General features: G+C 44.5%; 1 pseudogene; it reads left to right on the top strand.

Moving 5' to 3' along the window:
• The window catches only part of LOC121749377, a 44,584-nt pseudogene extending 32,829 nt beyond the window's left edge, over nucleotides 1–11,755 (top strand).
• The last annotated feature ends 460 nt before the right edge of the window (nucleotides 11,756–12,215 follow it).

Here is a 12,215-nt window from a genome sequence, read left to right as displayed (position 1 = left end):
TGAAGAATTTCAGGCTCTTCTGGATGAGGTAAATCGGACGGAAGATGGTACCGCCACGATGGCTGAGGGTCTAGACCTCGCATCAAGGGCAGTAGAAGAGGGTGAGAAGGACGATGGAGAGAACAACTCAGAAGGCCTAGCCAAACGGCCAGTAGACGAAATGGTGGGAGGCCAGACTAGAGAAGAAGGGACGGAGTCAACAACTCCCCAGACGGAGGCGGGGAAGAGTGATAAAACTAAAAGCTGTCAAGAGAAAGTTGGTGTTGAAGGGTGACCCTAGGGCAGAACAGCCGAAGCCGAAGAGGGTGTCGCAAAGATGCTTAGGGAAGTGGGCATCCAGTAAAGCAAAGGTAAACACGGCGGCAGATCCGGTGGAGATTTTAAGCGAAGAGGAAGGGACCACTCCCACAAAACCTGGGGAGGGATCCTTACCCGCTACTGATTTGGAGGATACTGCGGTGGCAACCGAAGCGGTCTCCCAAACGCCGAGTGACCAGGGCGAAGAGACGACGTAGATGGCTGAGGGGCCGGACCTCGCATCTGCACCAGCCGGTCACGTCGAGCCGAGAACTGAAGGTACTCGTATCAGTACTGAGACCCGACCCTCTGCCCCAGACCAGCCTTTAACACACGCTAAGAAGGAACCGGAAGACGAGTGAGATAGTGATGAGGACAGATACCGTGCAGAGAGAAAACGGAAGGGGAAGGCCCCTATGAAGAAGAAGCCGAGCAACAAGAAGCCACGTACAGTGAACACTGGCATAGTCATTACTGAGTCAGTTCAACGATCCCAGGAACACCGGAGGGAACAGAGTGATAGTGAATACGCTATCAGTGAAGAGTCAGAATCGGACATCGACATTTCCTTGGAAAATGAGGAGTATAGTGAGCAACAGCTTCCGCACGATCATCGGGAGCTAGTACATCCCCCGGTAGAGAGACTGAGGTACCGGCGCTGGACAGTGGACCTTACTGATGATCTGGTGGAGGAGATGAAGTTATTCGACTCGAAGGAGCTACAAAAGGTTTTCGATAGCAAGGATGAAGGGAGTAAGCAAGTGAAGAGAGGAAAGGTACTTCATATTCCTTCTTTAGATGAGTTGGGTGCCCGCGAGCAGTTTCTCTCTTATTTGCGTGCGTTAAGATTCGAATGGTTGTTGGAGAATGGGAACCCGAATATCAGTGTTAGGCTAGCAAAGGAGTTCTTTATTACATTCAGATTTAGGGTCACCACAGATTTGGACAAGGTTTCTATTAGCTTTCGGTTGTTTGGAGGGGAAGATAAGCATGAATCTGATTGAATGGACAGTACGTTTGGGGATGTGTAGTCTGGAGGAGGCGATAGGATCGGAGTGGCGGAGCAGGGAACGGAGAATACCCCATAGACACGTAGACTTCGAGCCCCAGGAGGCGTAGGCGGAGTTAACCCAATCCTACGCCTAGTACAACTCCATTTGGTCTTCAATTTGCTGGGACAGTCGAACTCCACTGTAAGAACATCGATGACGGAGTTATACCTTCTCTGGTGCGCCAAGCGCGGAAGGAAGTCACATCTGGGTTTTCGGACCGCTTACCAATTCCATCTAATTGCCACCCATCCAGCGAGAAATCTCACTCTCTGCCATATCTTGGGAGTGTTCGTCCGAAACAATATCATCATCACAGAGGCTGAAGGCTTATCCCCCTGGGTTGTTTGATACCTCATTTTTCATCCGGACGAATGTTGTGTACATGAGACAAGGAGTACCACGTTTTTACACGATGGGTGAGGAACCTATACCGACTAGGAGAACTACAGCAAGCCAGGGAACACACGATCAAGAGCAGAGACAAGAGAGGTTAGAGAAGGCAGTGGAAGAGTTGGCGGAAGAGAATCGACAAGCTAGGGCGGAATTGGCTCTCCTGACTAATGTGATGGAAGGAATTCTGAAGGAATAGCGAAAGGAAAGTTAGTACGAGGAGCCGGACCAAGTGGCCATGGAGGCCAGGGTGATGAACTCAGGGTGCCGGAGACAGAGGTAGCAGAACGAGAGGAAGAATGTAACAGGGAACAAGCGGAATCTGAGGAAGAACCATCCGGGAACGAGGAAGAGGATCTGGCTGAACCACCTGCACCAATCCCTGCTCCGCGGAGGAGTAGGAGGAACATGTGACCACCACCCCCCCTTGACAAGTTAGTTTTTCTTTTCCTTTTTAAGTTTTAGTTTTTCGTATTTCGTATTTTATGTGTTTTTTTAGGTAGTATAATCTGCGTAGTATGTGAGCAAACCCATTTCATAACACTTAGCATATACAATAGTCTAAGTGTGAGAAATAAAGGGTTGCTATTTTTGGTGCATGTGTTTCTGTTTATGTGTTTTTATTTTTGAGTGCATGTTAGCTCACACTTAGCCTACTACGTAGCCTAAGTGTGAGGAGTTTTTGTATATATGTGTTTGTGTTTGTTGGGTTCTGTTTAGGTTTTAAAATTCTCCCACTTAGCCTATTATATAGTCTAAGTGTGAGAAGTTTTTAGTAGAAGCATGTGTTTTCTTGTTTGGTATGTCTGTGTGTCAGTCATACTAGCCATTACTTTTTCCACTTCACAGCCTTATCTGAGGGCAGACACTTGTGAAGTTGGAGGGGGGATGCAATGGCCAGTATGACATATATATATTGTTTAGTGTTTGTGTTAGTTTCATCCTAGGTCTAGTTTTTTAGGTCTGTTATACGTGTTGATTGGGCTTAAAACTCAACTGCCTCGAACTGGCGGTGAGGGGAATTGAAGGAGATAGGACATGCTGGAAAATGGAAACCACCCCCTTTAGTATCTCCTAGTCAATATAGAAGATGCGAGTATGAGAGAAAAGCCCATCCTTAGAGCCAAACACAAAAGCCCTCTTAAAATGTGAGTTAAAAGCCTAAATTGGAACCACTTTCCACTAATTCAGAAAAGAAAAGAGTGGCTGTCACATGATGTCTAGGGTAAGGTGACCGCGTGTAGCAAGACCTGAAGGCAGTAGGAAACCCCCCCTCCCCAAAAAAAACACCCTTAGAACCCATTTTCTAGCCATATATACCCAGATACAACCCACTAGCCACTGGAACTGTGTGTGTGCAAGGCATAAGGGAAGAAGGCAACTGGCCAGCAGGACATACAAGAAGAAAACCAACTGGAAGAGATAGAGAGGCAAGGAGAAAATGACCAGGAAGTCATTCCAGGCCAAAAAAATAAGAAGGAATAAGGGTGGCGAAGCCACGAAAAGAAAGGAGAAAAATGGGAATAAAATGGTCGGAAACACTTGCCCGCAAAAATTTTTTGAGAAGGAATAAGGGTGCCGAAGCCACAAGACGCTACTGATCAGTTGGAGACCAATATCAGAAAATGTCCAGCCGTAAGAAGTATCAGCTGAAAGCTCAAATGCACACAGTTCTCCCACATCAAAATAAGTAGTAGTTTTGAACCTTAGAGCCTTAGGAACATCCACCCCAAACACTACAACCCAATAGCCCCATTACAAGCCTTAAGCCCTTTAGGAGCTGCATGAGGAATCCGAGTCCAAAGCATCGATGGTTTAGCATATTGAGAGAAAACAGTCCTAACATCCCCGGTGAGGAATGAGTGACTGAGCAAATCCAGTGTTTGGCTGTGAGTATGGGTGATCTTGACGAGCAGATGTACTGACTGGGAAGGAAAAGGGGGGCGGTGGAAATTCAAGGCTGTTTAAGGCTGGATTGCACATAATCCCAAGGGGAGGGATAGTTGAAAATATAGCCCGATTGATGCGTTTAATGTGTTTAAGTGTTTTCTTTTATCTTTTATGTGTGTTTGTTGTTGTTTATGTGTTTTCTTTGTGTCAAGTTTAGAGTCTATGTTAGGATAGAGTCGGTCAGGGGTGTAACCAGGCTAGAATTCGACTTTTATAGTAACCCCGTACCTTCCACATAATTTCTGAAACAAAATGTCCCCTACTCTCACGTACACAGCTACTTATCAATCATCTCTCACACCTCCTAGTCAGTAGAGTACCACATTATTTTCCAGTCTAGTTAGAATCTCAACCCAAAGCGTGGTAGCTAACCAAACCTTCCATAATATCACCACAATTACCAAAGCGCATTCATCTCTGTGGGATTCGACCCTTACGTCCACTATACTAGTCAGTAGAAGTGGGTTGAGGAATTATTGATACCAGGTTCAGGCTTAGTTGGGACTTCCATCCTGATTAGTAGGATACATCCTTTGCTTGACGTGACACCTGACACAAACCTGCTCTTTCACAGCCTTCAACAAGCACCCTCGCCGGCCAACCTCTCTCTAGGATGGCTCACAGCGCTCGCGCACGTCATTCCGAATAGGATTTGTGGTCCTATTGGGAACCGAATTCGTTACCAAATTTTTGGCATCGCCAAACTCTCGGCATATAGCCCTCACAGACAGGTCTCGAAAACAAAAATTTTATGGCATGACAACAACTTTAAAATAAATCACATCCCCATTTTTGAGAAAAGATGATATTCCATAACTTCAAAAGTATTTACTTTATATCCACACTATAGTGCTGGATATTAAAAGAAAGACCACCTGATACGCTTATCTACAATTAACAACTCTCGTCTGGCCTCACTTGCCCTTGAATAATTTACCTTTGAAAATAAATAGCGTAGCACGCTAATTAGTACTTGAACTATTTTTCCTGATAAAAGAATGCATGCATCCTATAGGATAGCACCTACGTTTTAGTCTCGGCTTTTATAGGATTTTTCTTAAGGCCGCCCATGGCGTCGCGGGGTGACGCCGGTCGGCTTTCGCGTCTCCCACTTCATCACTTTCCATTTCATTGGGAATCTAATAATTTATTTGGGAATTAATTAGTTAGGCTCCAAGCTTAATTCCTTAAATTATTTGCACTCCAAGAGTAAAAATCTCAGCCCAAATCTTAACTAATACATGGCCCTTAAAAAAAAAGGCAGCCCACTATACTTATTAAGTTAAATGGACTTAGCCCAAAAATCTTTCTCGTTTGACTTACCCATCGGTATTCCTTCTCCATTCACATTTTCATTTTTCAATTCCCTTTTTTTTGAGATCCCAAAATGCAAGGTAAAGAAGCGTCTTCTCCATTTCGTTCCTTTCTTGGCAGAATCGCCATTCAACCAGATCACCGGAGCTCCACCGGCGCCAGCCGTCTCTCAGCTCTCTCTCTTCTAATTCTCCTCAATCAAATTACACCACAATTCCTCCAAATCAGAACCCTTAATTTGGAGAGAAACAGCGGTGTTACCAAATTTGCCCGCCGCTGCCCTTCCTTTTCGCTCCTTCCGGCGTTTGCACTGACGGGGAGGAAGGCACCGCCTAACTTCCGGCGTCGCCCCTTGGAGGACAGCCATCTCGTCACTGCCGCGGCCGACTCCCAGCCGACCTGCAGCGCTTCCATCCCTGGTTTCCGGCTTCTCGACGAGCAGGGCTGCCGCCCGCTGCGTCAATCGGTACCGGTTCTCGCCTTGATCTTCGCTCGACGGCGTCGACGTCTGCCGCCGCTTGTCATTGGCAGCCAGTCGCTCCAGCTAAGTCACCCTTTCCCTCTTCCCCTTTTGTTCATTCCGTAAATCTGGAGTTCTCGATTGATTACTGCTGTCGAACTTGGTGTTATTTTCTTTACTGGGAGAGTTTGTTACTTGATTGTGAATTATTGGCTCAATTCAGTGGTGTTGGAGATTTACTAAGTTGTCCTAAAGCTGTGATCTTGGGCAGAGAACTCGTTCAATTGTTTTAGCTATTGTTGCTTGGCTAATTCTAAGCTCTTGTTCTTGGCCACTCTCAAGTTTGCCTAACGTGATGCTTGCTCATGTTGTGGTGGATATCCTATTGAGCTTCTATTCTCGGCTATCTACTGTTCTAACATGATGCAAGAGGGTGATGGGTGTTGAGGGGATTACCTCACTTAGTGAACCTTCTCGGTTTGTGATTGCCTTCCTTGCTGCCACTTCCTTGTGCCGCCCGTTCCTCCCTTAGCCGCACTCCACGCCTGAGAACCTTGGGGCCGAATGAGTGTGTGGAGGAAGGGGGGTGATGGTTGTATTTATAGGCCAATCCCTTGGCTTCTTGTGGCAGAATTTGAGGCATTGGTGTTCCTATCTTTAGCTACAAGCTCAGCTCCCTTTTGAGCTCTATAATTATGTTGATCATGCTAAATTGGTGTATGCTTTGGGGCTGCCTCTCTTGGCTATTATCTTAGCCTCGGTTGATGGGGAAGAGAGCATATTGTTGCCTCTAAAAGGCCTTAGTGATGAGCCTACTCCTTGCTCATTCTTGTTCTTTTTCTTTTTTGGGAGATTGATGATGTATTACATAAATTTGCATACTTACTATTTTGGAGAAGTCTCCCACCTTGAATCTTGTGAAGCCTACTTCTCATACCTTTTTTGGTGTTTCACTTGTAGGTACAAGTTGTCCCTTCTTGGTGTTTTGTGGAGCAAGAATCGAGAGGGGAGAGATGAGGGGAAGAGAGAAAGAAGACTTCTTCTTGAAGCTTTTGTTTCCTATACTTCTTTAGTAAAATCCAAGATTGTATTGTCCCTTTCATACATGTAAGCATACTATTAGCATCTTCATTGATCATGTAATTGCATCTCCACATTGAAATTTGTATTTCCAAATTATACTTTTAAATAAAAGCATATCTCATACTTTTATCCTTGAATGCATTTCCTTGCAACTTGTTGTTTTTAATACAAAACTTGATTTATCCCAACGTCGGAAAATACAACGAAAATTCTACACCCTCTAAACGAGAATTAGGCGAGCTAATGAATTCGATTTATCCATAACAAAAGGAAAGAAATTCCGGGGCGTCACAAAATAGCACCCCTACTGTGTTGATTTTGGCTACTGGCGAGAAGGTTTCAGCATAATCCACGCCGTAAGTTTGGGTGTACCCTTTCGCTAATGACGGCCTCCAGTAGTCAGGGGAAGGTTTGTAACGATCAATAGACCCATCTTGTCTCCTCTTGGTAGTGAACACCCATCTACACCCCACAGTTGCTGCTCCTTTGGGTAGTTTGCTGACTTCCCAAGTTTTATTTTTCAATAGCGCATCCATCTCCACAAGCATTGCATCCCTCCAATGTTTTTTCTGCCAAGCCTCTCCAGCTGTATAAGGGATTTCTTCCTCCTCATAGAGGGCAGCCTCAAAGGCCCTCGCCATCTTCCTATCTTCTCCGGGAAGTATCTTTTTGGGGGAATTCCCCGAGTGCTCCGTGGAGGAAGTATATACCTCCCGGTGCTCTCATCTAGAGCAGTCTCTGTATCAAGTGAGCTAGGAAGAGTATTTTCTTGGGGAGGATCAGAAGTTACCTCGGATACCGGTTGAGGAGGATCATCTGGTGGTGGTTGAGAGGACTCTGTGGTAGAGACGCGCTCGGTGGCCGTGCTAACCTTTTCTGTTGAGTCCTCATTGGAGAGATTTGACCGAGGCACAAACCAACTTAGGTAGTCAACAGTGTTTTCTGACTCACTCTCCCCCTGACTACTAAAGTTGGCGTGGTAAAAGAATTCTGTTTCCAAAAAATTGCAGTTCATTGTGGTTAGGACTTTTCGTGTGCTTGGGTCATAGCATCTATACCCTCTTTGATTAATCCCATAACCTAAAAAGACGCAATTGGTGGCACACGGTGATAATTTGGTTCTCTCGTGTTTTGGGATATGGACATACATTGTACATCCAAAAACTCTGGGCTGAAGGTTCAAATGTTCGGGAATTTTAGTGAGCTTGGTCAAGGTATCAAGAGGTGTTTTCTTGTTCAGGATTTTTGTGGGAAGTCGATTAATGAGGAAAATCGAGGTGGCAATCGCTTCTGGCCAGAAAGATTTAGGGACTTTGGACTCAATCATCAAGGCTCGGGTGATTTCAAGGACGGTTCGGTTTTTTCTCTCGGCTACCCCATTCTGCTCGGGTGTACATGGGCAGGAAGTTTGATGGATAAGGCCTTTTTCGGTAAAGAAATCAGTCATTTTTTGGTTAATGAATTCTCCCCCATTGTCGGACCGAAGAGTTTTTATAGTGGTCTGGAACTGGGTTTGAACAAGTTTAAAGAAAAGGATGAATTTTTCAAGTACTTCGGATTTGTGCTTTAGAAAGTATATTCATGTCATCCTAGTGCAATCGTCTACAAACATTACAAAGTATCTAAAACCATTCCCACCAACAACGGGTGCAGGACCCCAAACATCAGCGTGAACAAGGGAAAAATTCATACGAGTATTTGTAGGCCAAAACACAAGTCTCACAAGTAAATCTTTCGGAATAGAGAGTTTAGGAAAAAGTAAACTAAAATAACCAGGGGAGGGGTGTCCCAGTCGTTGGTGCCAAAGCCAAATCTCCCTTTTCGTGGACCCGTGAGCCAGCATCACACTTCCTTGTTGAGCTATCTCGTCCACGTAGTAGAGTCCTTGGCTCTCAGTGTCACGCCCAAGTATCCTCCTCTTCCGAATATCCTACAAGATACAAAAGTCAGGATGCATCAGTAATATACAATTTAACTCATTCGTCACATGACTTATAGACATTAATCTCTGGGACAAGGTAGGGACATAAAGGCAATTTGAAAGTCTCAAGGTCGGGGATATTTCAATAGTGCCCGCCCCGGCTACAGTGATTAATTCCCTACTAGCACTCTGTATATATGTCTTAATAATATTACTAAAACTAATAAAATCATCCTTATTTGGGGTCATGGTGTCTGTGGCCCCACAATAAAATATTCATCCTTTTTTCTCCCCCTTAATTCCATGTTTCACAATATATGCAGCAGAAATTCGGTCTAGGGGCTCAAATCGATTTTTAAGGTCAATAGGGCAAATTTGGATATTTTTAGAGAGATCAGGGGGCTTTTCACAGTAATCCGTAAGATTTGGGTCGTCATGCAAGTAATCATAAGTAGGGGTTTTTTTGCAAAGCATGGGGTGTTTTGTATAATTTTTTAAAAAACTAGGGTGTATTTTGAAAAACATAACAAAAACCAGGGTTAGGGTTGTGAATCCCCAACCCTTTACCTCCATTTGATGCGTCGCCTCTTCCTTCGTTCCAATTCTTTCTCTCGGCAAAATTGCCAGCTCCACGACGCCTCCGCCTCCGCCAGAGGCTTCTGGTCCCCCTCCTTCTGTTTCCCTCGTCCATTCGGCGCTTCCCATTTTTCGGGATTTGGCTTTCCCGTCTCATTTCCGACGGTGAAGCCGACTGCCATCTTGGCCCTCGCTGTTTGCTTCACCTCCCACCAATCGGGGTATCCTACCTGTTGAAAACATGTCTCCCGCGTATGCTTTTGCATTCCGCAATGGGAGCACCACAATTTTGACTTGTCCACCGGTTTTCTTCCCGGGCGGTGAGCGGTGGCTGTCGATCGTGGATTTCTGCTTCGATGGGGTTGCCTTTGTCCTTGCGCCGCGAGGCCGTGGACGATTCCACCAGATGTGTGATCGGTGCCCCCGTGGCTGCCTTCGGTGTTATTGTTGAAGGAACTCGGCTGTCCGATCCTGCGTCGAGCCGCCTCCTTCTTCACCCAGCTATAGGCAGTTTCTATTGGGGGTGGCGACACCTCTTTGAGAATGTCACGGCAGACACCTTCATACTTCTCGTTCAGTCCCACGAGAAAACGAAGTACTCGTTTGGTGTTTGAGTACGCTCGGAATTGGCTTACCCTTTGTCACAACAGTCGATCGGCTGCTTTTGACACCGATCGATATTGATCCACATTCTATGGATCTTCTAGTAATATGTCTCCAGGTCCGTATCTCCTTGTTTAATCGTGTTTTCCTTGTACTCCAGGTCGTACACGAGGTAAAGGTCCACCTCACTCTCATATGTGACTGACGGCTAGACTCTCCCAGAGTGCCTGGGCTGTTTGGTGATGGGCGAAATCTGCAATGATATTGGTTTCGATGTTGTCCACGATCCAGGAGAAGACGATGAGATCGGTCTCCTCCCAATCCCCGTACTCCTCGCTCCAGTTATGTGGGAGTAGCCTCCCCTACTCCCGATTGCGACTTTCATCAGACGCGACCACAGTGGGTAATTTCCTCCGTTGAGTTTGAATGCAGCAGTTACATTCTTGCTTGCTCGTATCTTGCTGCTTGACGATTCTATGGTTGGTTTTTCGTCGGCCATTTGGGATTGATTTAGGATTTGGTTTTCTCACTTGTTTCTTTGTTTTTTGGTCGGGATTGGTATGGGCGGTGATGAAATTTTTCTGAGCCCTAATTCATAGCCTGCTATGATACCATGATAAACATAGGTTTTGAGGGAATTGATTTCATTATCAGTTAAGGAACTACAAAGATTTACACGCCTCATATAGGCCTCAATATTCTCCACATTTGGTAAGCCACTAATTGCTATACCTAATTCTATACAAGGTATGAAACGATATCAATCAATTACTAATTCTTCCAGTCTTGATTGTGTAGGATCTTCCCTTTGATTGCGCAAGATCTTTCCTTCCAACAACAACTCTATCATCCCGAACTATATGTCGGGATGGTGTTAGGAAATTTGACATCTTCAATACAAGTAAGTCCCTTGATAGCTATCTGTAAATAAGGTGGTGTTTTGTTTCCTAGATAAAAATAGTACTAAGATATAATCTAGGATTAAGTTGTGAGATTATTTTAGTTGGACGAGTTTGGCTATGACTAATTATCACATGATTTGCAGGAACTATACAAGAAAGGTGCTAGGAAATTCGGGTTTTTGGGGCTGTCACCGCTAGGTTGTATGCCGGTTCTGAGAGCAATTGCTCAAGAAGGATGTTTTGAGCAAGCTAATTCACTTGCATTAGCGCATAGCAATGCCTTAACAACTCTTCTCAATAATCTTGAATACCTTCTCAAAGATTTCAAGTATAGCAACTCCGATTTCTACACTTGGCTTCTTCAACGTATCACCGATCCATGCACCCACGGTAATTCAAACATACCATCTATGTTACGGACTCAATGTCCCACATCGATTGTGAGAACCACTCGTGTGGGGTATATAAACTAAATGAATTCTCTTTCCTAACAACAGGCTAGTCTTTTGAGTTGAGTTCTCATATTTGGTCTGTATCAATCTAGCTAGCTTTCTGAATTAAAATTAAAATTAAAATTAAATAATGTAGCCTAATGTATACACTTAGTGACACGAGTTGAGTTATCCTATTTGGTTTGTATCAATCTAGCTAGCTATCTGAATTAAAATTAAAATTAAATAATGTATACACTCTTTGTGATAGGTTTCACACAAGGTGAAAATGCATGCTGCGGATCAGGACCATTTGGGGGAATATTCAGCTGTGGAGGGATGAAGGAGACGACGGCTTACGATCTGTGTGATGAGGCCAACGACTATGTCTGGTGGGATTCTTTTCATCCAACTCAAAGGATTCATCAACACTTTGGTCAAGCGCTTTGGGACGGTCCACAGGCCACTCTCGGGCCCTATAGTCTGCGCGATCTCTTCATCGGCCCTACCACCATTGATGATGTAGTTGATGCTGATCACCCTACATTTTGATCCAGCGGCGGACCCAGGTGGGGTCGCGTGGGGTCGACCGACCGCACCGGCTGTCCACCGAGTACTGCCGGAATACTTCATTTTCGACCTTTGACCCAGCGCAGCTCCGTCTCCGCCACGGCAGCTTCAACTCCACCCGAAACCTTCTGCCTTTTTTTCTAAAAATAAGAGGAGAGATGAGAGGTATAGGAAAGGGGTTGCAGAAACTGTGTTGGAAGGCTGAAGGAGACGACCTTTGGGCATATTTTGTGCAAATAAGTTGGGCCATTAGTGGGCAACTAATTAAATAGGTTGGCTCATTGTGGATTTATTAAGCATAACTATTTTTTTATAATTTTCGTTTCAAGTTTCATTATATTTATATTTTATTTATTATTCCCTAGGTTCCCAAAGAATATATATTTTGAGTTCACTACAGGTTTTAATATAAAGTTGGTAAAGTAAGAGAGATGTGGAAAAAAAAAAGTAATTAAAGGATTGTTAGTAGAGAATGAATCTCACCTCATTAAAGAAAAAAGGACTTATCAAAATTAGAAAGTGCATATTCATATGGGACGGACTAAAAAAGAAAGAGTGCATATTCTTGTGGGACGGGGGGAGTAATATTTTAAAACTATTACTATTAAAATGTTTGGTTCTAAGAATTTTAAATTGTTGTTTTACACTTTCACATACGGATATTCT

This window comes from Salvia splendens, chromosome 9 (genome assembly GCF_004379255.2).
Source record: "Salvia splendens isolate huo1 chromosome 9, SspV2, whole genome shotgun sequence".
NCBI lineage: Eukaryota > Viridiplantae > Streptophyta > Magnoliopsida > Lamiales > Lamiaceae > Salvia > Salvia splendens.
Note: the sequence above shows the minus strand (reverse complement) of the source record. Positions and strands in the feature narration are given on the sequence as shown.